This window comes from Elephas maximus, chromosome 14 (genome assembly GCF_024166365.1).
Source record: "Elephas maximus indicus isolate mEleMax1 chromosome 14, mEleMax1 primary haplotype, whole genome shotgun sequence".
NCBI classification, from domain to species: Eukaryota; Metazoa; Chordata; class Mammalia; order Proboscidea; family Elephantidae; genus Elephas; species Elephas maximus.
Genome location: NC_064832.1, coordinates 51,837,507 through 51,863,398, shown reverse-complemented (window position 1 = coordinate 51,863,398; position 25,892 = coordinate 51,837,507).

Below are 25,892 nucleotides of genomic sequence, written 5' to 3'. Positions count from 1 at the left end.
GTCAGTTTGTTGTACTGTGGTGGTCTGTGTGTTTCTGTGATGCTGGGAGCTATGCACTGGTATTTCAAATACCAGTAGAGTCACTCATGGTGGACAGATTTTAACAGAGCTTCTGGACTAACACAGAATAGTAACAAAGGCCTAGTGATGTACTTCCAAAAATTAGCCAATGATAACTCTATAAATCACAATAGAGTATTGTCTCATGTAACACTGGAAGATGAGCCACCTAGATTGGAAGACTCTCAAAATACACAGTGTACACAACAATGGACTTGAGCATACCAAGGTTGTGAAGATGGTGCAGGACCAGGCAACATTTTGATCTGTTGTACATGGGGTCCATCTAAGATACAAATATTGGCCTCTTCCCATCTGGAACAAAGGAGGGTGAAGAAAACCAAAGGCTCAAGGAAGCAATTAGTCCAAAGGACTAATTTTTCACACAAACTACAGCCTTCACAAGTCACAGATCAGAACAAATGATGCCTGGCTAACACTACCAACTGCTTTGATCAGGATCACAATAGAGGGCCTCTGACAGAACGGGAGGAAAATGTAGAACAAAAACCAAATTCATGAAAAAGACCAAACTAGAGGAACCCCCGAGACCATGACCCTTCCAGTTTGGATCTGAAGGCACTCCTGGAGATCACCTTTCAGCCAAATAATAGACAGGCCTATAAAATAAACAATAACACCCGTGAGGAAGGTGCTCCTTAGAATAATCAACTAAAGAACACCAAAAGGGCAACATTTGTGCAAAAGCAAAAATGAGAAAGCAGGAAAGAGCAGGGAAACCAGATGAATGGGGATGAGGAACTCAGGGTGGAAATTGGGGAGTGCTGACACATTGGGGTGATTGTGACCAATGTCATGGAACACTTTGTGTATAAATTACTAAATGAGAAACTAATTTGCTCTGTAAACATTCACCTAAAAGACAATTAAAAAAAACAAAAAACAAAACAAAATCTAGTCTTTGTGAAAAATGCACCTAACTTTTCTCCTCATCATTCTGATTTTTTCAAAGTTCACTGACTTTCTTGAAACTTTCTTTTCTTATTTTGTTAAGGGTGCTAGAATAAGACAACCAGAAAACAGGTGAGAAAAGCTTCATGAGACCACCCTTTCTTTTTTGTCAACGAGAAGTTAGGTACACGATAGGCACTTAATGAGTTCATGAGGAATGAGTAATGAGAAACAAGAATATGGGTAGAGTGGGAGGCAAGACAGAGATTAAAGGTTCTCAGTTCTCAGAAGCAGAAAGTTTAAATTAGGATTGTCTGGGAAAGTAAAAAAAAAAAAAACTCAGTGCCATCGAGTCGATTCCGACTCATAGCAACCCTATAGGACAGAGTAGAACTACCCCATAGAGTTTCCAGGGAAAGTACATCCTGCTTATTTGAAATGGAACTGTTTAAAAAAATTCAGGAGACTACAGTTTAACAAGAAAAGCAGGTATTGTAGATCTAAGACTTGCAACTTTTTTATTTAAGAGTTGGTTAAGATCTGAAATTTCAAACTTTCTCATCCAAAACTATTAGTATTGACATAATTTTGAATCACTATTTTTGAACACAGGAATAATTACAACAATTTGAAATAAAACAGAATAGGTGTAAAATTTTAAGACATTAACTATGTATGTAGGGAGAATGTATTAGTTAACTAAAATTATAAATAATGTTATATTACTCATAACACTAGATGAAAGCATTTTAACAGCTTACATTTTGAAATACACATTAATGCACATGCTGAAATTCTTAGAAACTATCTTTTGTTTAAAATCAGTATCATGCCAAGTTAACAACAATGGGGGCAAAAATTGATCACATTTTTTTGTTCTGTTTTTTAACTGAATGAGATGATAAACAAAATCTTCACTGATTATCATTGTAGAACTCACTGTCAGACATATTCTTTCTGATTTTTTGATGAAAGAAGTACACTGAATTAGAGTCTGGGAAATGAGAGGAATGTCCGAGCTGATGGAGTAATTTTCTTGTGCTTGTAGTTTCCCTGGTCTGCTTTCAGGACCAGTAAGAGGTTATATCCATGAACTACATATTAGAACGAGGTTTTAAAGCTGAATAGACATGAGTCCACCCACACACCTCCTTTAAGTTTCAGTGAATTTGGCAAATAATTGTTTTTGAGGAGGAGTTATGAATTAGAAACTCCAGGCTTAGAGGAGAGATCACCAACAGAGTCATGTCTTAGTTGTGAGAAAAACATTGCGGTAGGGACCATGCAACACTAGCTAATTTTCTTTTGGCTACAAGATAATCTGGCTACAGAAGCCATCAAGCAGCTAGCTCTGGTGCTGATCTTGAGAAGTGCTGAGTGTTTCGTCTGGATCAACCAAGAAAACCAAGGTGATTCCTTGACATTGTAATGAATTTCAGTCATTTTCATTTAAAAATAATTTTTGATCATAGAAATTGTCATAAAAAACCTGTTGCCGTTGAGTCGATTCCAACTCATAGTGACCCTGTAGGACAGAATAGAACTGCCCTGTATGGTTTCCAAAGAGCAGCTGGTGGATTTGAACTGCTAACCTTTTGGTTAGCAGCCAAGCTCTTAACCATTGTGCCACCAGGGACTGTGATGATTAGTTTTATGTGTCAACCTCACTAGTCTGTCGTACCTAGTTGTTTGGTCAAGCACTAATCTAGATGTTGTTGTGAAGTATAAATGCGTGATTAGCATTTAAATCATTCGGCAGTAAAAGAGGTAACATCCATAATTTGGGTAGACCTCATCCAATCAGTTCAAGAATTTAAGAGCAAAGTTTTAGTAATGCCCGAGTTTATATATTTAGGATGTGAAACGAACAGAATCTATACCTGACTAATCCAAATACATTGTGGTTACCACCACGTGATGATGACCTATGAAATTTAATTGACCATGGAGCCATTATACTATATTTTCCTCCAAAAAATTAAGATAATTTTTTCTGACATGCTTTTGGGATTTTACACAGTTTCTGTATTTTTTTTCCACTTCGTTGCATAATCTTTCAGTGAACTAGGCTAAACACTTCTATTTGTCAATTATTTAAAATGTATAGATCTGCTGTTTTATTCAACTAGACTATAAATGAAGATTAATAAATTGTTTCAGTTTTGTTTTAGCAACTAGTAATACTGTTGCTGGTGTTCTTTATTCATTACTAAACTTGATTTTCAGCTCATTACAACAAATAATATTTTATTTCACTAATCAAATAGGCATTATTTCTGATCAAAAAAAGATTTTAGTAAGCACACCGTCGTTATTGTTTGTTGTGTTGTTAGGTGTGGTCTAGTCAGTTCCGACTCATAGCGACTCTATGCACAACAGAATGAAACACTGCCCAGTTTTGTGTCATCCTCACAATCCTCGCTATGTTTGAGCCCATTGTTGCAGTCACTGTGTCAATCAATCTCATTGAAGGTCCTCCTCTTTTTCACTGACCCTCTACTTTATCAAGCATGATATCTCTCTTCAGGGACTGATCCGTGCTGATAACCTGGCCGAAGTACATGAGACGAAGTATCACCATCCTTGCTTCTAAAGAGCATTCTGGCTGTGCTTCTTCCCAGGCAGATTTGTTCATTCTTCTGTAAGTCCACGTAACAAGCACGCTAAGTACTTGAAATATTGTCTCAATATTATCTAGGGTGACTTATTATCTATGCATTTTCAGTGTGTTATTAAGCATAAACATTATTTTCAATAAACATTAACTGAACTCTATGGGTTCAAAAAATAAAAATAAAAAGTTACTTCAGAGTACTGCTACTAAGCGTTTTACAATTTCTGAGATAGAGTCATCCTAATTCCTTATAATACTGAACCACTTGCTTGACTAATTACGCTTTCTATTTTCCCCATTTGCTTCGAAGTGCCTTCTCTCCTCACTTCTCTGGACCATGCAAACAACCTCTTTCCAGTAGTTTTCTCTTTGTCCTATTGATCTTTGTACTTTATACATGCCAATCAAAATCGGTATCACCTCTAGATTTACCTCCTCAACTTCTGCATATTAGAAGTTAGAGAAAAGCATTGTTTTGATTGGACACACTAGACACCCATAGTATTTAAAGTTTATTTGGCTTTCTTTGTTACCCTCTTCACCTTTTCAGTAGTTTGAGAGGTTTTATTTCACAGGCCTCAAACACCATCTCTATGTCTTTCACTTTCAGCGGATCTCCTCATTCAACACTCTACTGAAGACACTCTGACTGTTTGGAAGCACTTTCACTTACACAGTTCCTATTCGTGATGGTTTTGTTACCAGAAAACAAACAAAAATCATCTTTAGAAAAAAAGGAGTTCTACATTCTGTTTCTAAACTCTTTCTTAAAGAAATTCCCTTCATTCATGCTAAATGTAACTTGTATACTTGGTTTTTTCCCTCTTCTTTGATTCTACTCCAGAAATGTTGCTGTATCTATTATCTTCCTAGTTTCTTATGTTATCACCCTCTCCCTCTTTATTATCTCTTTTTTGCTTTAACAATTATTTTCGCATATAACAACTAAGAAAAACTATTCAAACGCTTGCTTCAAAAAACCAATTCTCTTGTCAGTTGCTGTCTTTTCTTCCCCACCACCAAATTCTCACCCTTTGTAATAGAATCATGGACTCTCAGGACCAGAAAGGATCTCATCAGATGCCTGGAAACTTTATCACAAGTTATTCATTGTGGCGGTTTTTTTAATTATTATTATTAGCAGACTGTATTTATTTTAGTATTTTTTTTTTTTTTATTGTTTTATGGCATTGGTTAACAACCCCATGACATGTCAACACTCTCCCTTCTCAACCTTGGGTTCCCTATTACTAGCTTTCCTGTCCCCTCCTGTCTTCCAGTCCTTGCCACTGAGCTAGTGTGCCCCTTTAGTCTTATTTTGTTTTATGGGCCTGTCTAATCTTCCACTAAAGGGTGAACCCCAGGAGTGAGTTCATTACTGATCTAAAAGGGTACCCAGGGCCACACTCTCGGGGTTTCTCCAGTCTTTGTCAGGCTAGTAAGTCTGGTCTTTTTTTGTGAATTAGAATTTTGTTCTACATTTTTCTCCAGCTCTGTCTGGAGCCCTCTATGGTGATCCCTGTCATAGCAGTCAGTGGTGGTAGCCAGGCACCATCTGGTTGTACTGGATTTAGTCTGGTGGAGGCCTGGGTAATTGTGGTCCATTAGTCCTTTGGACTAATCTTTCACTTTTGTCTCTAGTTTTATTCATTCTCCCTTGCTTCCAAAGGGGTGAGGACTTGGAGCATCTGAAATGACCACTCATAGGCTTTACAGACCCCAGGCAATACTTACGAAAGTAGAATGTAGAACATTTTCTTTATAAATTATGTTATTCCAATTGTGGTAGATGTTCTCCAAGACCATGATCACAGGGCCCTCAGCCCATTAATTCAGTTCCTCAAGGAGTGTCTTAGTCATCTAATACTGCTATAACAGAAATACCACAAGTGGATGGTTTTAACAAAAAGTATTTTATTTTCTCACAGTATAGTAGGCTACAAGTCCAAATTCAGGGCATCAGCTCCAGTGAAAAGGTTTCTCTCTCTGTGGGCTCTGGAGGAAGATCCTTCTCATAAATCGTCCTCTGGCCTAGGAGCTTCTCAATATAGGAATCCCGGGTCCAAAGGACATGCTTTGCTCTGGGTGCTGCTTTCTTGGTGGTATGAGGTCCCCCTATCTCTCTGCTTGCTTCTGTCTTTTATATCTCAAAAAAGCTTGGCTTAAGGCACAATCTAATCTTGTAGATCTCATCAACACAACTGCTGCTAATCCATCTCATTAACATCATAGTGATAGGATTTACAACACAAAGGAAAATCACATCAGATGACAAAAGGGTGGACAATCATAAAACACTGGGTTTCAAGGCCCAGCCAAATCGATACACATATTTTTAGGGTACACAATTCAGTCCATAACAGGGAGCTTGGATGTGTCTATGGAGCTTCCGTGACCTTGCCTTGTACAAGTTGTGCTGGCTTCCCCAGTATTGTGTATTGTCTTACCCTTCATCAAAGTTACCACTTACCTATTGTCTATTTAGTGTTTTTCTATCCTCAACATTTCCCTCCCTCATAACCGTCAAAGATTATTTCTTTTTGTGTGTAAACCTTTTCATGAGTTTTTATAGTAGTGGTCTCATACAATATTTGTCCTTTCGTGATTGACTTATTTTACTCAGCGTAATGCCCTCCAGATTCATCCGTGTTGTGAGATGCTTCACAGACTCACCATTATTCTTTATTTTGCATAGTACTCCATTGTGTGTATGTACCACAGTTTGTTTACCCATTCATCCAATGATGGGCATCTGGGTTATTTCCATCTTTTTGCTGTTCTGAACAACGCTGCGGTGAACATGGATGTGCATATGTCTATTCGTGTGATGGCTCTTATCTCTAGGGTATGTTCCTAGGAGTGGAATTGCCGGATCATATGGTATTTCTATTTCTAGCTTTCTAAGGAAGCACTATATCATCTTCCAAAATGGTTGTATCATTTTTCATTGCCACCAGCAGGGCATAAGAGTCCCAATCTCCACACAGCCTCTCCAACATTTGTTATTCTCTGGTTTTTTGATTCCTGCCAGTAATGCTGGGGTAAGATGGTACGTCATTGTGATTTTGATTTGCATTTCTCTAATGGCTAGTGACCATGAGCATCCTCATGTTTCTTCTTTGGTGAAGTGTCAGTTCATTTTTTAATAGGATTATTTGTCTTTTCGTCGTGAAGGTGTTGGATTTTCCTGTAGGTTTTAGAGATTAGATCTTTGTAGGATTTGTCATAGCCAAATTTTTTTTTTCCCAGCCTGTAGGTTCTCTTTTTGCTCTTTTGGTGAAGTCTTTTGATGAACAAAAGTGTTTCATTTTAGAAGATCCCAGTTATCTAGCTTATCTTCTGGAGTTTGTGTGTTTTCAGTTATATTTTGTACCCTGTTAATGACATGAATTAGGGTTTCTAGCATTGATCCTATTTTTTCTTCTATGACCTTTATAGTTTTTGGTTTTGTATTTAGGTCTTTGATCCATTTTGAATTAGTTTTTGTGTATGATATGAAGTATGAGTCCTGTTTCATATTTTTGCAGATGGAAATCCAATTTTGCCAGGACCATTTGCTAAAAAAACTGTCTTTTCCCCATTTAATGGACTTAGGGCATTTGTTGAAGATCAGGTGACCGTAGGTGGATGGATATACATCTGGATTTCCAATTCTATTTCTTTGATCAATGTATCTGATGTCGTACCAGTACCAGGCTGTTTTGACTTCCATAGCTGTATAGTAGGTTCTGAGGTCAGATAGTGTGAGTCCTCATACTTTATTCTTCTTCTATAGTGGTTTACTTATCCAGGGCCTCTTCCCTTTCCACATAAAATTAATGATTAGATTTTCCATCTCTTTAAAGAATGTTGTTGGTATTTGGATTGGGGTTGCACTGAATTTGTAGATTTTTTTTTTTTTTTGATAGAGTTTTCATTTTCACAATGTTGAGTCTACCTATCCATGAGCACGGTATGTTTTTCCATTTATGTAGATCTCTTTTGGTTTCTACACAGTAATGTTTTGTAGTTTTGTTTGTACAGGTTTTTTACATCCCTGGTTAGATTTATTCCTAAGTATTTTATTTTACTTTTTTAGGGGCTATTATAAGTGGTATTGTTTTCCTCTTTTCCTTTTTCTTTTTTTGTTCTCTTTATTGGTGTATAGGAATCTAACAGATTTTTGTGTTTGTCTTGTCATGCTACTCTGCTGAATCTTTCTATTAGTTCCAGTAGTTTTCATGTGTAGTCTTTTAGGTTTTCTATGTATATTATAATATCTTCTGCTAATAGGGACTGTTTTACTTCTTCGTTAGCAATTTGGATCCCCTTTATTTCTTTTTCTTGCCTTATTGCTCTAGCTAGGAGTTCTAGCACAATGTTAAATAGGAGTGGTGATAAAGGGCATCCTTAGGAAAGTAACTTTTTGATAAAGCACTTTATTTTCTTTTAATGTATTCTTAAGTGCTGGGCTAAATTTACTATAAGGTCTGTCTTGTCTTATCTAATGTATACCCATATGTTGAAGTTCTGTAGCAATGTAGAGCAATTTGACCAGTATTCCATGTTGTCTCACAGTCTTTCTTCCCAATCCTAATTATAGATATTCTTTAGAGTTTCATATTCCATTTTCCTTTATTTTCTTCCTACATGGTCCCCTATTGTAAATTCATCAATTTTAAAAATTTTCTAATGTGTTTTCTCAGCTTCATCTTGCATCTCCAAGTTCTTATTGCACATTGCCATTTGAACGGTCCAGTAGCATACCCACATGTTGAAAAATAGAACTCATCATTGTCCCCTTTTTGTCCAATGAAACTCCAATCCTTACTTTCTTAATTCCATCAAATGTGTATGCAGTACATTTTTATTTCCCTTTCTCTTTTACTTTACTTTGTCATTTGGTTTGGAAATGTTGATCATTCTTTCATCCATTCGTTTTTTTGAGGTTTTGTTTTCTTTTGTTTCTCTTATAATATAATACTAAAAGGGAAAAAAATGTAACCTCTGATAGCTGGATGCTAACCTGGCACTATCAACTATACCTTACTGTTGGTAAGTATTGATCTGTCAGTAGCTAGGCAGTGCTGTTCTCCTGATGAACACAACAATTGTAGAGAAGACAAACCTCAGGCAAAGCCACTCTTCGGCTGTAATTGGTTAAAAGGAAAACAAGACTGCTCCATAATTACGACTATATACCAATGGGAGGGAGAGGGAAAGCAATATTGTCCAAACCACAGAAATGACCAAACATTCCCCATCGTGGTTAATAAGACTGATAGTGGTTTCTTTTCAAATTACAATTTTAACTATATGTAATTGTTTCTGACTCCTAGGTAATAATTATTAGTATACCAATAATAAAATCTCCCAGCTCCTGACACAATTCATTTCATGCTTAAATCCTCTCCAAAACCACCTTACAGAAGACCCAGTTCTACAATTTATCTTTCCTAAAATTATTTTACTCATGCAGTGAATTCTTCTTGTTGCAAGAAATCAATAAACCCAGCTTTGTTCTTCTAGCTGATGGTCTTCAGCTGAAAGGCAATGAAAATCACTTTCCTTGTTTATAATACTTTTTATCTCACAATTGGAAATTTATAACAGTCTCCTAACTATTTTTCTGACTCAGATTTCTGTTGTACTAATCTTCAGATCTACTAATAAATCCACTAATTAATCTCCCCAAGTACATTCTGGTAGATTTTGGTTGTCACCTATCTTAATTATCGGTGCTGCTATAACGGAAGTACCACAACTGGACGGCTTTAACAAAAAGAATTTTGTTTTCTCACAGTCTAGTAGGCTAGAAGTCCAAACTCAGGGTGTCAGCTTTAGGGGAAGGTTTTCTCTCTGTTGGCGCTGGAGGAAGGTCTTTCTCATCAATGTTTCCCTAGACAAGGAGTTTCTCCTCACAGGAATCCCATGTCCAAAAGACACACTCTGCTCCCTGCACTGCTTTCTTGGTGGAATGAAGTTCCTCGGTCTCTCTGCTCCTTCTCTCTTTTATATCTCAAAAGAGCTTGGCTCAAGACACAATCCAATCTCATAGATTGAAATCTGCTTTATTAAAATAACTGCTGCCTATATTTTATCCCACCTCATTAACATTATAGATGTAGGATTTATAGCACATAGGAAAATCACATCAGATAAAAAAAATGGTGGACAATCACACAATTCTGGGAATCATGGCCTAGCCAAACTGATACACATATTTTGGGGGGGACACAATTCAATCCATGACACCTCCAATGAACCATAACTCTCATGCTTTAGTGCACCCTGTCTCCTTGAATCTTAGCTTGTCTGGTGATTTGGTTTAAATCAATAGAATGTGACGAAATTACACTGTGTCAGTTTCCAGGCTAAGCCTTACTAAGGTTTGGCACCTTCCAATTTTGCATTCTGGGGAAGCATGGGTACTCTGAAGCCTTCATTCTGTGGGTGAGAGTAAATAAGTGAGAATACGTGAAGACCGCTTTATTTGTAAATATTTAATAATTGGAAATCAAGCGAGCCAGTTGTTAAATAAAATATATGTATCTTCTTAACTTTAGAAATATAATTTAATCAGGACCTGGAAAGCCAATTCTCAGAGTTCTTGGATTTATCTCCTGGAATTCAGTGATCTGGGGATAGCAGCCTTGTCACTGACTCCCATTTCCTCACCCAAGGCCACTTGTCTTCACCCTTTCTTTCCATACCCAGTTCTGTCCTGCACTTCAAAGGGCCTCACATACATATCCAAAATTCATTCCTTTCCTTGGAAATATAGCTACACTTTTGCCAATTGGCAACATAGTAGGTTCCCAGGAGGACAGAGAAGACTTTAAAAGAGTATCAGGACTATTTTTGATTCCAGTTAGCTGCATTTGCTTTGGAACTTGCAGGAGTAGGTTCTGAGGCTGTAGTATCCTTTCACCTGCAAATTCCTCATCATATGGGACAGAGCCTGGCAGGAGGAGGGCAAGAGCACTGCTCCAAAAATTGTGGAGCCCTGGGCAAGGACCCTCATAACTGATGGTAAGGGTGGTACTGACGCCCGCTCTCCACATCTTATAAATTATACCTCATATGTTATTATAAGAGAAGCCATTATTTTAGTGATTATGAATGAACCTGTCTCCATATATGCAATATTAAAGTTAGTCCTAGACCCAGTGTACTAAGTGGAATTTGTTCTTGCTATTCTCTACCTCAGCATGTGGGCTTAATTTTATGGCTCCCCTCTCCCCTCTCCTCAGGATAAGTGGTTGCCATCTTAGAGAGAAAATAAAACACCTAAAATAATTAAATTTGCAGTAAATAATTTTATTTCTTAGTGAGTTACTGGTTTACCCTGTAACATTTGCTTTTAAAAGAGTTTTCTTGATGAGGTACTCTCATTATTTCTTAGAGTTACATTTCAATAACACTGAACAATTAGTGCACATTCAATCACTTTTAGGTACTTTTAAATGGTTTACTATATTCATAGGAAATAAATATGAGAATATATGTGATTATTAATATTTGACTCAGGGTAGTGCAAAAGAAGATATTTTGTCAGACTTCTCTAAGCTATATATACTTGATATATAATAGACCAGTTGAAGCATAAGTTTATTATTATTATTTTTTTAATAATTACATGTTTACTAGGCTAGAAAATCTTAAATTCCATATTGTCAGGAATGGTAGGTAGTAAGCCATTTGTGCTTGTGCTAGAATTTTCTACTTTTTTGTGTCTATTTATATCCAAATTTATGGAAAAAATTTTTACCAAAGATGACTTTTGGCACTCCATTAGATACTATATCAAGAAACATAGTTCTTTTAACAGCTATAAGAAGAGTGAGGAGATACTGAACAATTGATTTAAAATGTACATTTTCATTAACTTCAGATTTTGAAAGTGTTTATTTTTAAATTCAATATTTGGGTGTAGATTTTCAATAGTGTATCATGATTCCTAGTGGTATCACTAGGACTTGTGTTAGTGCAGTAACTAATGATGTCGTTCCCACCATGGACCTCCTCCCATTATAGACCATACAGAATCCTTAGTAATGTTTATTATCTATTTTAATCATAGAATAATATGTGATAAATATGGTTGTAAATTGCTTAAATGTAATATTTCTTAGGTTATATGAATGCTAATGACAAAAATGTTTTGTAAAATCTTTCTGCATATCAGAATGCATTAATAAAAACAAACCAAACCTGTTGCCATGGAGTCAATTCTTACTCATAGGGACCCTAAGGGGCAGAGTAGAACTTTCCCCTAGGGTTTCCAAGGTGTGGCTGGTGTATCCAAACTGCTGAACTTTTGGTTAGCATAGGAGCTCTTAACCACTATGTCACCAGGGCTCCATTAGAGCACATTAAAAAACAAAAACAATGCTGTACAGTATATTCGGACTCATAGTGACTGTAAAGAACAGAGTGGAACTGCCCCATAGGGTTTCCAAGGAGCCTCTGGTGGATTTGAACTACTGACCTTTTGGCTAGCAGCCATAGCTCTTAACTATTACTCCACCAGGGTTTCCTAGGGCACATCAGAAGGTTCAAAGGTAAATTAACACAGAGTATTAGCCTTGTAGGTGTATTGATACATGTAAGGTGGGCTTGTGAAAAATGTTTTTGTTGTTATAACTAAGTAGAGAGATATTTTTATAAAAAATAATAAATTTTGGCTGAAACACTGGACAAAAAATTTGTAGACTGTCTTTTTGGTGTCACCCTCTCTGACAGCATCACCCAGTGTGGTCCACACCCTTGCACCCCTCTAGTGATTCCACTGATCATTGTCATCATTTCATTTGCAGACATGTGAAGAAAACCAGTTGATGGGGGGGAGATAAATTCAGAGACTGAGTCTTAGAATATTTGGGTTTATTATTACCTAAAATAATCCTGATGTCTTGACTTCATGTTGAATAATCATTACATTTTGGCATTTACTGTTTCTAGTGTTCTCAAGGTACAGAGCATATAATAAAAAAACCAATTGAAAAAAGCCCACACTGAAGTTCACTTTTTTCTTCACCATATTGCCAAAATCATGAAGGTATATTTACAATTTAAGCTCTAATCTAGAGAATATTAGAACCACATTCCCTACTAGCTATAAGAGCACTCCAGAGTTGAAAAAAAAAATTTTTTTGGAGAGGTCCACTTATTTAAATGGGTATCTAAAAAGTTATATGTGGTCATAAGTTTTTGACTTGTGATTTTCACTATTTTTTCCAACATTGAATCCAGATTCATAAGCATATTTTTGCGTGACACACACTTCTTTTTTTTTTTGAATAATGCAGTTTGTGGATTGGCATTCAGGTGCATACTCTCTTGTGTCTATACTAAGCTCTTTGCTGCAACGAAGTACTTCTATCAACACTGATCAAAAATTACTGCAGATTAAAGAGAATACCCGTTTCCTTGTAGTATTTATTCTCAGTGATGATGGGACAAAAACTCATTAAGAACTTTTCATTCTTATATTAATACACATTTTCCAATTGACGTACTGGCTCCATACCCATGAGTTTGCTCAAGTGTAAGTTAAAATAGCTGGCAGTCCAAACTCTTCATACTAATTGCTCTTGCACATTAGATGTCATTGCAATGAACAGTCAACCATGCAATTTGATAAATTTATTTTTTCAGACTCTTATTCTGTTTTTACCCCCAAATGGATTATGTGTTGTTAACTTTGCAAGCAGTTTAGAAGTTTCTCAGAAATTACATAATCATACATTTCAAATTTTTGAAATGTTTGTGAGAATAATTTTTTGTCAACTCTTCCTCTAGGGCAACCAAACAGCCTGTTGACCAATGGTAGATTTTTTTTTTTATTGTATATTGAGACCTGGAAATTGGCATGTATTTTGCATACTTCCCTGGGTAAATAAAATATATAATAAAATGTATAGATAAACCCATACATACGTGTTTACATTTATTTGTATTATATTTAAAAACAGTATTTTTAAACTGAGACTTTGTATATAGACTCTGACAATCTATATATTTTAGTCTTATCTACAGCCAAGTATAAATGAAGTAATGCTATAGTATAAATTAAAGCGGAAATGAGAATATTAAGGATCTGTAGTTTTAATAGAAATTATTTATAAATACCTGGTCCATAAAATATGGAAAAAAAATATTATCTTTTCTTTATACTAAAGTGTTATTCTAAATCAGTGTACCAAATTTTTTGCATAATAACAAGTAAATGTGTTAAAAATACATATTCTGTGTTACTGGCACTAGATTTGTGTTCAGGAATTTATAACTGATACAATTGATATTATACCTCCATTTAATTTTGGAGAGGCAGTTTAGTGTCATTGTTAAGACCATGCTTTCTGCATAATGACTTGATAATCTTTAGCTCTGTGATTTTGGACAAGATAATTTACCTTCTTCTATGTGAATCTCCTCAATTGAAAAAGCAGGGTATTAATACTGTGGGTAATAAATGATTTAATATATGAAAGTACTTAGAAGAATTCTTGGTTCACAGTAATTCTTCACTACAAGCTCATAATTTTAAAAGAACATATTTAGACAATGTGGTTTGTGATGATTTTGGAAAGTTAGGAAAACTTTTTCTCCATATGATTTTCCAAAGCTCATCTGGTCAGAATGCACAGAGCTTATGGTCACAAATTCATCCATTCATCCACCCACCCATCCACCCGTCCACCCCCAACCACCTGCCCGCCCATCCATCCATCCATCCATCCATCCATCCATCCATCCATCCATCCATCCATCCATCCATCCATCCATCCGTTCTCTTATTCATTGTGACAGTGATGGGAATACAACAGTGGTCAGTAAGAACTATGCTACGCCTTCAAAGAGTTTATAATTGAATGTATCTATATTATCAATCAGTAAAAGTTCTAATTCCTTTCTTATATTTTACTATAAGAATTATTTTTAAAGAAGCAGAGATTTGTTTAAGTATTTATGATAAGTCACTTACCTATAATTATCAAGGCTATTAAGAAAATATGAAATTTTCATAAGTTAAAATTATCTTTTACTTTTTTTTATTATAATGCTGTTGAAAAGGCATTAGAAAATATCTTTTTTTTTTTTTTAATTTACTTGTTAAAAGTTTGATGGATTGGCTCTTTAACAATTGAGACCAGATAATATCTCTGGCTTGATGAAGTAATTATAGCAGAAAGAGAAATTAAGTCTATTCTGGAACATGGAATGTTGGATAATTGTAAGTTAGATTTGGAAATAGAATACTATCCATGTAGCATTAAATGTCACACTCAGTTTGTTTTTTTTTTTAATGTTACCCAATACCATATAAGTGGAAGTAAGTATAGTATGATCTGCACAGTGGTTGCTACTATATCAATTTTTATAGAATTTTATAAATTTTACTTCTGAGATAGCTCTTTCAACATAATAATTAAGCAAATTATATTACACTCCCAATATAAGTTGGAATGATACTTGAGAAAGATGATTGTCAGCCCTTTGAATCATAGGTTGGAAGCAATAATTGTAGAAGCAGCATTCCTCTTGATTGTGTGCATCCTGGATACAAACCTAATGTCGTGAAAATGGACATGATTTATGATGACTGTAGCATGATAGGGAAACCTGGTGGATAGTGTTTAAGAGCTACAGCTTCTAACCAAAAGGTCAGCAGTTTGAATCCACGAGGCATTCCTTGGAAGCCCTATGGGGAAGTTTTACTCTATCCTATAGGGTTCCTATGAGTGGGAATCAACTTGATGGCAACAGGTTTGGTAGCATGATAAGGAGTCCCGGTGGTGCAGTGGTTAAGAGCTTGGGTGCTTAGCAAAAGGTCAGCAGTTTGAATCCACCCGCCTCTCCTTGGAAATCCTGTGGGGCAGTTCTACTCTGTCCCATAGGGTCACTATGAGGTGGAATCAAGTCCACGGCAACAGGTTTGTTTGTTTATATTTTTGGTAGCATGATAAATGAATTTAAGATTACAAAAATGGTGATTCTCATCAAAGACTGTGCAAGAACAGAGACATCCTTAAGGAAGGCAGGTATTATTAAAGTTTAGCTGCCTCAGGGCACAGTATATAAAAGAAATATCACTAGGCAAAAAAGTCTAAGATTTTTCACAAATTGTAAGCATGCTCCTACAACTAGAGATTGTACTCATTGTTGAGTCGTAGAAAATTGTCTGATTTTGCCTAAACAACCTAATCCTGAGTAAGGTTTGTAGGCCTTGTTATAACCTGATATATAATGTGATGTGTAGTACAATTAGATAATATTAAGCATATGGTTTTAAACACCCCATGTTATGCTAATAAATGCAATTGAAATATTCAATTTAGATTTCCCATATTATATTTTAATGGATGTTGCATAGAAGCACAGTGAAATCAGTTGACACTATATATTCATGTGGAAAAAACTCATAACTAACATCTGTGTAATGTTTTATAATATAAAAACAGCCATCACACAAGTTTTCTCTTCATCACAAGACTGAGCAATGTCATGATAATTTCTTTGAGACTGATGAGGAAATAGGAAATCAGAAAGCTGAAGTGCCATAGTCTCCTCAGGGGCTAAGTGCTGGAGGGAAGTGACAGTACATTGGTGAGTGTCTTTTATAGGCCAAGCCCAGCGTCAGGATCCTTTACAAGCATCACCTCTTTTAGTCGCTCCTATCCTATGAGCTGGACTCCTGGTGGTGCAGTGGTTAAGAGCTCAGCTGCTAAACAAAAAGTCAACAGTTCAAATCTACCAGCCGCTCCTTGGAAACTGTGTGGGGCAGTTCTACTCTGTCCTATAGGGTGGCTATGAGTCAGAATCAACTTGACGACAATGGTTCCAGTTTTTTTGGTTTAGCTTATGACCTAACAAACATACAACAACAGATTCTATGAGGAAGAGTCCTTGGGTGGTGAGAATGGGCTGCTAATAAAAAGACTGGAGCTTTGAGTCCAGCCAGAGGCACCTCAGATGAAGTGCCTGGCGATCTACTTCTGAGAAATCAGCCGTGGAAAACCCTATGGAACACAGCTCTACTCTGACACATATGAGGCCACCATGAGTAAGAGTTGACTCAATGGTAATTGTTTTTGTTTTCTTACGCTTTGAGGGAGATGCAAATGAAGGAAAGTAGCCTGGGCCTTATAAAAGATTTGGCTTAGGAATTTCAGATTTTTATTTCAAGACTACATCTGACTCATCATCGGGATCCATGATCCATATCCAGGGCCTACCATTAAAACTGTCATTTCAGAGTATGCACACTCTTTACCTGTGTTCCGAGCTCACTGTACTTAATCAGACTGACTCATAATAACTAAACTCACACAAATTAAAATATATACCAGTAGCTCAATGTACTAATTTAGAATGAGCACTATAACTATCAAACAAATCAAAATACTTACTTGTGTGGCTGAGAAATCAATGTAGGAAACCAAATCACAATCAGAACACTTCTTTATGAGCATGCAGGTAGAAAAAAGGGAAGTAATTTTGCATGATTCAAATGTTAAATAGCATCAAACTCTGATTGCTTCATTTACAGATTTCCACAGATGAAATATAGTTGTCACAAGCACTAAAACAATTGAGATTACGGTGCACGGTGTGAAGACAAATGGACAGTTTTGCCTTCCTGTTCATTTTCTTTCTTTTTATTCTTGATTCTTCTTTTTCCTTTTCCTCTTTTTTTTTTATTCATTCTTTCTGAGATATAATAAGGTCATCTGTTTTACTATTTTCATCTCTTACTCTATTCTGAGGACTGATCTCTTTTTTCATGCAAAAAGCTTGTTTCTGATGATTTATTTTCATTGCATACTTTATCTGTTATAGGATGTATAAAGTAGTGTTAGTTTCAGTTGCATGTAACAGGAAATCTCCAAATAACTGCCTTACAAACATCACAGAATTTTCTGGAGATTAGGTAGTCCAAGTCTGGAGATATGTAACCCAAGGCAGCCACAGTGGCTCCATGGGAAATCAGGAACATGCTCCTATATTTCCCCTTCATCTTCATTTATGACAGTTTTGATCAGCAATGTTACGTCATGGTCTAAGAGAACTCACAGTACTACTCAAAGCAATACTTGGAAACTATAAAATAGTGCTCCACAGTATGTAATTTGCCTACAAATGGTGGTTTGAGTTGACTCATCTCAACTTGTAGCAAATGTATGAAGGGCCAATACACGCTTGACAGAGTCTGGAGAAGTCATTAGGAAACCTAAGTTCAGTTCATTCTCATTCATACTGGCTACGTATACTACTCCCATAAAATTCTATATCCTTCAGGTTCCTCTTACTTATAATGGATATAATTTACATACCTAGTGAGAATCATTGAGACTCAAAACATGACAATATTTCGAAAAGAATATATCGTTGTTAGGTGCCATTGAGTTGATTTTCAACTCATAGTGACCCCATGTGACAGAGTGGAACTGCCCCAATCTGCTTTCCTACACTATAATCTTTCAGGGAGCAGATTGCCAGATTTTTTCCTGTGGAACCTCTGGGTTGGCTCCAACTGCCAATCTTTCGGTTAGCAGCTAAATGCTTAACCATTGTGTCACCAGGGCTCCTTTGAAAAGTATGTAGTGCTAACCAAACAGATTGAATTTTTTAAGCTACATACACTGTGTAAAATATTTACTTTGCCAAAATCTAACCTAGTCTCTTTTCAGAGCTTATTCCATCTGAGTTAGATGTAATCTTTGTAAATTCAAGGTACACTTAGTCAATTTCAAAACTGAAACTAAGTCAATTCAGTATGGTTCCATATTTATTTCTTCCCAAAGTTATGACTAAGATATGTTGCTCTTACATCATAGATTTTCCATGTTAATAAAGGATTATCTCAAAAATGATTCTAATACCTAATCTTTTGCCTCCTCACCCGCATTATTTTCCAGTATCTCCTGTGGAAAAAGAACTTGGTTTGGCCTTTTGTCTCTGGTTTCTGAAAATAGCCCTTAGATTTGCCAGCAATAACTGGCCTTTGTTTTATAAAATAGCCAGGCAACATTTAAATATGTGTAAATGAGTAGGGGCTGCACAGACCCCCACCCTGGCAACAAACCTCAGAAAGAGAGGTGGGCATGATGGAATCAGTCATACATCTCATTGATTCTCACATATATATTAAGGCCTCAACAATTCGTATTCATTAGGCCCCAAAGACTAAGAGACATTGTAACTCTCTCTTTTAGGCTTCCTGGAATGGTGAGAACATTATGTCTATTAAAGTTTCACATTTACATAAACTCATAAACAATAGGCAACCCCACTAAGCAGGGAAATGGGGAAACTAGAGCTGTGTTTGCGTGTGCTCACATTATATGCATCGTGTAGCACAGAGTTATAGTCTTGTCTAGATGTTAAGAAAACAGAGAATGTTCATGAGATTGGCATAAATACAGGTAGAAATTATGGATTAACTATAAATTTTAGTGGAAACTGAAATTTTAAAAACCTTTAAGTTTAACTTACATTTTTGGTCCTGTAATTCAAGTGTGAATGATCTAAAAACACCTTAGCTCGATAATAGCCCTGTTATTTATCGCCACAAAAAATAGCTGACATTGTCCAGTTAGTCTAAACGTTAGGAAAGAAAAAGAGTAATGGGTAAAATTAATGGAATTTTTTTAATCCTTAATACTTATACCCTGTGGAATCAATTTTCCACTGCCATGTTATGATTTTTATGATTTAGGAGTAACTCAGTGAAAGCAACTAAGGGTAAAGCAGTATTTTCTTTGTGCCCCATTCAATCCCCAAAATGAAGTTTCTTTTCTATCAAAGCAACATTCCAAATTTCTAAATTCTACCAAATTTCTAAGGAGCCTGATCAATCTATCTTTTCTCCACTGCTTAGCCTATTCTGTAAAAAATAACTCTTAAGGCACACAGGATTAGAAATATCACGCTCACATAGGTATGAACTAATACTGTCATTGTAAAATGAGTTATTGTTAAGGTGACACAAGGTATGCCAGGCAAACAGTGATGTTGTCATATTTTCAGACCATTAATAAAAGCATCAAACTATACATCAATGTCTGCAGATGGCTTCTCAGAGAATGTATTGATAGAAAGCAAAAATCAAGTGCATTTTTTAATAGAAACCTAGTTTCTAAAATGAAATTATTATGTTTAAAACTATTTGAGACCTATTATTGATTTCAGCATTTCTGCCATTAACAAAAACATTATGTGTAATGTATTTTAGGTGTACATTAAAAAAAAAAAAATTGTTGCTGCTGAGTTGATTCCAACTCATAGCAACTGTATAGGATAGACTCATTTTTTAAAGAACTAAGAATCTTTCAGATTCTGAAATGAATCTTAGACTCCTGTAGTAATGAGGTCAACTGACTAGGCCAAGAACTGTATTTTGCAGATGAGAAAATAAAGATCTAAGAGGTTGAGATAACTCATGGCCGAGCTAAAAATCAGAGATCTGGTCTTCAAATTAATTGTCCCCCTCCCTGCCACCACCGACAACACCAACTCGTATGAATTACTTGATGCACCTCATATTTAGTTCAATGTATAGCACATTTATCATGAACGTTGTGGTAGTGACAAGCTAATTCTTAATGAAACCCATTTTCTTTTAATCCCAAACACATACTACTGTATTTTTTGTCAGCCTTCCTTACAGTGACGTATGCCTTAGTAACTCAGCTCTGGCCAATGAAATATTGGTAGAAGTGATGGCAACCTGTTAAAACCTGGCCCAGGACAACCTCCCACATGAGTTTACACACTTCCCTTACTTGTTTGCTAGCTGTTGGTTGATAATAGAGGAACCCTGGAAGCTGTGTGTACAAGAGCCCCTGCTGGCCTAACAAGAATTCCTTTGTTTAGCAGAGGTTTCCCTGCTGCCAATCCAGGAATGAAGGAGCCCCAGTAGTGCAGTGGTTAAGCTCTCAGCTGCTAACCAAAAGGTTGGCGGTTTAAATTTACCAGCCACTTTGCAGGAGAAAGATGTGGCAGCCTGCTTCCATAAAGGTTACAATCTTGGAAACCCTGTGGGGTAGTTTTACTCTGTCCTATATGGTCAGAATGAGTTGGAACCAACTAGATGGCAACAGGTTTTTTTTTTTTTTCAAGCCAGGAATACCCATATTGGAATCTACTTGAGAAGAAAACAAGCTTCTATTGACTTAAGCTACTAAGCTTTATGGATTTTTCTGTTATAAAATACAGCATTATCTTAGGTAATGCAAATATATTAAGAATGCTATCTGTCTTGGATTGAATTGTGTCCTCGCAAACGTGTGTCAGATGGGCTAGGCCATGATTCCCAGTATTGTGTAGTTATCCTCTATTTTGTGATCTGATTAGCCTACTTTTTGCGATTTATTGAAAAACCTAGCCTCTTTTTTTTTCTATGCCTTTAGTTTTAGTCCCCTTAGGCAGTGAACTTTCTGTTATGTTAATGAGGCAGGATTAGACCATGTTAACCCTTTCAAGACCCAATTATTTTCTGTTTTGAATTTTCTGTTGATACCATGTATTTTCAGTAGTGGAATGCATGCTGAGTCACTGAGTGTGTTTAAATTTTTGGTTGGTAATATAGATTTTGAGAAATATTATGTGAAAATACACGAAAACACATGATTTGTGGGAACACATCTTACCCATCAGTCTTAAAACCCATCAGTCTTAGCAGGCTTTGATTTCAGGCACCTTCCATTTGGGTACATAGGGCACCACTGTTTTGCCTATTACCCCAACTATTTTGCTTCAGTGAACATTTCTTACACCTTTACACAAGTTCCCACTGGTGAGAAGCAAATACTTTCAGTGGGAAAAGTATACTCTTAAAGAACCCCAGAGGCAGAAGAAGTGGATGGGATACCATATGTTCCAGGAAAGGATTATAAAAGGATGAGTGAGAATTAGGATAGGATGCAACATCCTTAGACAGGTCACAGACCTGACCCAATATAAGGGGAGTTTCCCTGGGGTGTGGCCTGCATCACCTTTTATCTTACAAGAGAGAAGCCAGCAGAGAGAGAGGGACCTCACTACCACCAAGAAAGGGCCAGGAGCAAAGTGTGTTGTTTGGACCCAGGGTCCCTGCACTGATAACCTCCTAGACCCAGGGGAAAATTGATGCCAAGACACATGGAGATCTCTAAGAAACACTGGGCCCACAATTGTTGAAAGGAGATAAGAACCTTCCTCTACAGCTGACAGAAAGAGAAAGTTTCCCTAGAGCTGGCACCCTAATTTCGGACTTCTAGCCTCCTAATCTTTGAGATAATAAATTTGTTTGCTGAAACCACCCACTTGTGTTATTTCTGTCATAGCAGCACTAGATAACTAAGACAGTATCTGAAAATGGAATTCACACTTTCAGTTTCATGTTAGTACTATACATCATACTTAAAGTGAGAAAATTGCCATTAATTTTGCTTCAAAAATCTATTTAATAGTATCTCCAGGAATGCTGCTGGAGAAAAGAAATATTTCTTTTAAATAAGTAAAATCAATCACAAATTTCAGGCATTTTTAATTTAATTTGATTTATTTTAAATATAATTCAAAAATCTCTTTTAGAAAGCCAAGGAAGGAGACCTCTACATTTTAAAATAAAAAGTTGTTTTCACTTACTGATATCAGGCAAATTTAAATTGATTCACATGGTACAAAAATTACATAACAACATGTTATTCAATATAGTATAATTTAATGATTAATGATTTTCACAAATAATTGTTGGCTGTATCTAGGAATCCTCGCTGTAGACAGTGACAAAATTGCTTTAATTTTCCTCGAATTCAGATTTCTGGGTTCACGGAATTGAGGTAACTCACACAAACCATGCACCCTTAGGTGTCCTTTGCCTTAGACATTGGGTTCCTTTGGAAAACTATTTATGTGCAGCCAGCTTTGAGAGGTAAGGGCTGCAGGGTCTGGTTAGAGGTGGTTTTAGGATGTATGGCTGTCCTTGGTGACTGTTTCTGTAACCTTTCCTGTGCTTTGATGTTATCTTCTGAGAAATTAACATAATAGTGATCTACATAACCTGGCTTCACTCTCTCCTCTTCAGAGCTCCTTTCCAAGATATTCTGGTGAAGATTTGAATCATATTTACTCACAATGCATATATTCTGTTACACTAATTTTTGGTGTTTCTCTAAGCAATGTAGGTTTTTGACAATAGTAACTATCAATTAGCTACTTACTGATGACTCCTGGAAAGCAGCATATAGCTTTCCTTCTTTAGTCCTTGAAGATATGTTAGCCTGGGTGTTCTGGAATGGAAATCTGCGGTAGGTTACGAACATCGATCTACATGATGTCTGCTCTGGGATGCCTGTGGCATCTGGACACTTCCTGGAGGCCTTGAGAGAAGTTGTAGGTGTGTATTTGTCTGAGCTGATACTCAGTGGTGAAAAGCACTCCTAGAGTGAAGACTTTGGCATCCACATTTTCGCTGAATAGCAGAAGAAGCAGTAATGACACTGAAGGCCATATAGAATTGGAAGATCAAGCTTCCACTTTTTATTTCCTTTAATTGTTTTTTTCTGCATCACCTGAGATTTCCAAGCAATGTAAATATATAGAGATTTTTTCTTCAGTACAGAAAGAGCCTTGATAAATGTATAAGAAACAACTAATAATGATATAGATAAAAAAACATAATTAGCTTCACCAAAAAAATTTCTTAAACATATGGAAAGATGCTCAAAATCTAGGATATTAAAAAAAAAAGATCCCAATTTCACTTATAACATATACAAAATTTTTTAAAAAAATTTGCAGTGTTAAAATTAGCAGTTTGGCAGAGCAGAATACATGATAATTAATATTTAAGTATTTGGAGCCCTGGTGTTGCAATGGTTAAGAGCTTGGCAGCTAAAAAAACGTTGGCACTTTGAAGCCACCAGCTGCTCTTTGGAAACCCTAAGAGGAAGCTCTACTATGGCCTGTAGCATCGCTATGAGTTGGAATTGACAAGAGGGTAACTTTTTTTTTTTGCTTTCCCCATGAAAATAATATAGCATTTGACATTATTTTTCAAATTTTCAGTAAAAACTATTCTAAGAAGGTATGCAATAGACTGATTTAAACAAATGAGCTTTATTTTTCACTCTCCCTGTATACATAATCTTTGTGATGCATTTTTGCAAATCCTTGCATTAAAAGGTAGATTCATTTTCCTTTCCTTTCACTCTGAGTTACCTTGAAAATTGAACTGACAATAAGAATGCAACAGAAGGGAAAGTATGCCAGTTTTGAGTATAGGCCCAAGGAGGCCCTGCATGTTTCTTGGACTCATACTACATATGCCATGAGAATCAGTCTAGGATAAATCTTGGGAGAATGAGAGCTGATGAGGAGCAAAACTGAGGCATCTTGTTGCCCAAGGTGAAGCCTCAAACATGAGAGCTCAGCCAAGTTCAGCAAGCCATCTAATTAACCTACAGCTGAACACGGTCACATAAGTGAGCCCAACTATGCTTTGGAGTGATTTTTATTACGTATCATTGTGGCTGTAGATATTCATTACAGAGTCATAGAGTTGTGATAACTATATTCCATCTCTAAAGATTCAATAGCCCCATTAAATACATCCCCTGACTCAGACCTGCAATCGTCAAAGTCCCAAATATGAGAAACTCGTCACACAGTTTATTCACAAATAAACTGTAAGAAAAAGAAAAGTCATTGGAAAGAGAAGCCATCAACTTTACAGATTTAAAACACATTTCTATAAAATGCAGTGTATGGCTTTGTTTGAATCCTAATTTAAAGAAATGAACTATAAATGAAACCTTTCATAACTCAGATGGGGAGTTGGGATACTAGAAATTTTTGATAATGGTTTTGTGTATTAATGGAGTAATAATGGTATTGTGACTTTACTTCTAAAAAAAAGAAATCTAACCTTGGCGATCTACATTCTGAAATATTTAAAAAGAACATGATATGTCTGGGATTTTCTTCAAAATAGTCCAATGTAAAAGTGGTAGAGAAGTGGGTTGGATTATAGACCAAAGTTTTTCCTGCTTTAATCTGCTTAAGAATCATTCTGGGTCTTGCTGTAGTGCAGGCTCTGATTTAGTTCTTCCTCAGTGGGGCCTGAGAATCTACATGTTTAACAAGGACCCAGATTATGCCAATGATACTGGTCTAGAAAACACACTTTGTGCATTAATGCACAAGATGAAATAGAGGACCTGAAATGATAATTGTGTACCTGGGCAACGGGTACATGAGGGTTCATAGAACCACTCTCCGTACTTCTGTATATTTTTGAAATTTTCATAAGAAAAATGTTTAAAATAATGTTTCTAACTCAGTTGAGTAGCTAATGCTACACTGCCAGTGAAACAGGGAGACCCAGAATTATGTTTGGCTCACTGACATTAGGTGTAATAGCTATTTTCAAAGGATGAGCTACTGAGACCTAGGGGTGTTCAGGAGGCTTCAAGGAAGAAGCATTATTTTGCACCTGGTCTTGATGATTAGAGCTCTGGTGGCGCAGTGGTTAAGAGCTCAGCTACAAACCAAAAGGTCAGTGGTTTGAAGCCACCAACTGCTCTTTGGAAATCCTACGGGGCAGTTCTACTCTGTCCTGCAGGGTCGCTATGAGTCAGAATTAACTCGACAGCATGGGTTTTGGTTTGGTCTTGATGATTGGATAAGACTAAGATATGTGGAATGAAAGATTAAAAGATCTGAGCATTTCAGGGGAGAAACTGCCTTGTTGTTGTTGTTGTTGTTTGCCATTGAATCGATTCCTAAAAAGCAAAAATGAGTGTGGCATGATTCCATACAGGATAATTAGTATGCATGTTGTTGGAAAGTTATTTACAAATTTGCAAGGTTGGCATGGAATTTAAAAAATCAAGATACACTACCCCACCTAAACTTTTTTTTTTTTGGCTCCATTCACCGAAAGAAACTTTATGGGACAGAGTAAAACTGTCCCATTGGGTTTCCAAGAAGCAGCTGGTAAATTCCAACTGCCTACGCTTTAGTTAGCCATCAAGCCTTTAAAACACTGTGCGCCAGGGCTGGCCCACATATATATGTATATATACGACCACAAAATTATTTGGTAATGACAGACCATATTTTTCAAAATTAACTTTCAAAATTAGTAAATAGCTAGAAACATGTTTTATTCATCGCCATGGAGGACATATACACATTCAGAATTCAGGATATATTGTGAATGCTATTATGAAATACGTAGTTACATCTCAAACATATCTAGAAGCCTGGAATTCTTACAATGTAACTCCTATTTCAGCAATAATATTTACTATTTCAGCATTAAAATTTACTTAAG